Source organism: Sciurus vulgaris (genome assembly GCF_902686455.1).
Source record: "Sciurus vulgaris genome assembly, chromosome: X".
Lineage (NCBI taxonomy): Eukaryota > Metazoa > Chordata > Mammalia > Rodentia > Sciuridae > Sciurus > Sciurus vulgaris.
The window spans coordinates 70,820,000-70,822,064 of NC_136471.1; the positions used below are offsets into that span (position 1 = coordinate 70,820,000).

The 2,065-nt window shown below is 35.8% G+C and overlaps 1 pseudogene across 1 annotated transcript; it reads left to right on the forward strand.

The window, feature by feature from the left end:
• The first annotated feature begins 1,005 nt into the window (after positions 1–1,005).
• LOC306651108 (mitochondrial nicotinamide adenine dinucleotide transporter SLC25A51-like) lies at positions 1,006–1,655 on the forward strand (annotated as a pseudogene). Its single transcript has one exon. The product of its transcript is annotated as a mitochondrial nicotinamide adenine dinucleotide transporter SLC25A51-like (transcript).
• The last annotated feature ends 410 nt before the right edge of the window (positions 1,656–2,065 follow it).

A 2,065-nucleotide genomic window follows, 5' to 3' on the forward strand; every position in this document is an offset into this window, starting at 1 on the left:
AAAAGATTTCTACAAGTTACAGAATGCTAAAAAAACATTGAAGAAGATACTAGAGGATGCATAGACTTCCCATGTTAATGGATAAGCAAAATTAATATTGCTAAATTAGACATATTGCTGAAAAGATCTACAGATTCTATACAATCTCCATTAAAATATCAGTGATATTCTTCACAAAACTAGGAAAACAATCCAAAAATTCACATGGAAGAATGCAAGACCCAAAAAGCCAAGGACATTCCAAAGAAAGTGTCATACTAAAGGCACAATAATAATCAATTTAAAATTATACTGTGGATATTATGAATGGGATAGTTTTCCTAATTTCTTTTTTAGTAGATTCATTATTGAGGTATAGGAATGCAATTGATTTATGGGTGTTGATTTTATATTCTGCTATTTTGCTGAATTCATTTATAACTTCTAGAAGTATTTTGGGGTCTTCTAAATATATGATTATGTCATTGACAAACATAATTTGAGCTCTTCCTTTCCTATTTGTATCCTTTTAATTTATTTATCTTGCCTAATTGCTCAGGCTAGAGTTTCAAGGACTATGTTAAGTAGGAGTGGTAAAAGTGGGCATCCCTGGTGGGGTATCTGGCTCTCTGGCTACATGCTGTGGTCCTGCTACCTGGCAGCTCAGGCCCTGGGGCCTGACACCTGCAGCAATGGAAATCCAGTTATCAAAATTGACTCTAGAAGTAAGAACCTGACAAACCAGTAACAATGTAAGAAATTGAGAAAATTGCCAAAATGCTATCATCCCTCACACCACAGGTTCATCTGGTGTCACAGGTTAAAAAAAAAACAACATACCCTTCATGATGAAGAAAGATCTTAAGCAATGTGGTGGACTCAGAAACTCATGAAAAGAAGCCCTGGATTCTTACATCTTCAAAACAAGACATGTTACCTCACATTGCAAATGCTGGTGAGATGAAGCATTAGTTTGTGTAGTTGCTAAGCAGCTTTCAACAATGTAGCAAATCGTTATAGCAAATCATGTTTCCCATTCAGAAGACCCTTTTTTGGCAGCAGCTCTATAGAATCAAAACCCAAGATGCACTTATGTTTGTGCTGTATGATAATTGTTCCTGCTTTCTTCAAAAGCACATCAGTGCCCCAGAGTTTGCAACCCATGGCATGGTGGCAGTACTTGCAGGGACAACAGAAACCATTTTCAAACTTCATGGGAAAGAGTTCAGACATTGCTTCAAGACCACAAGCATCATGACACATTCACAAACATTTATTGGGCTTTCAGGGCACTGAAATGCCATGTAATTGAGAGTATTATTGAGGTTTAATGCCCATTCTTTTCCATAATGGATTCAGAAACGTCTTTTTCTTTGAACTTTGAAGTCCCATTAAGGAGCAACTGCCTAGTGCAACGACTCAATAGTGCTCATTTGGTCATTGACTTTATCTGGGGAGGTCTATTGGGTGCCATGTTGGGATTCTTGTTTTTTTCTCAGTTAATGTTGTTAAAACTTACATACAGCCTCAGATTGGTGGGGAATTTCAGTCTTTCCCCAAGGTTTGCAAAACAAATCTGGTTAGAGCAGGAAAGTAAATTGACAAATCTTTTCAGAGGTGCCCATCTGAATTACCATTGGTCTCCCATCTCTTTGGGTATATTCAATTCTACTTAGGACTGCTTGTTAAAGGTTGTATGAGAAAATTCTTTAGTAAAATACCATTTATCAACTAAATAGAAGTAAGAATATAGTTTAGTCTTGTTCCTAATTGGCTCAAATATAAGTTGGTGTCATTAAGTCCAGGCCACATGAATTATGAGCAAAGTTAACTTCCTTAAGCCTTAACAACAAAAATTAAAATAATGAAGCATTTCAGCAGTAAAAAAAAAAAAAAAAAAAAAAAAAAAAAAAAATGGTGGGCATTCCTGGCGACCTTGGGCTTGAAGTATCTGGCCTTTACAATATTGAGAGATGTTCCTTCTATCCCTAGTTTTCTAGGGTTTTAAACATGAATGAAAGTTAACTTTGTCAAATACTTTTTCTCCGTTCACAGTAGCCTCAAAAAATTAAATACTTGTGAATCA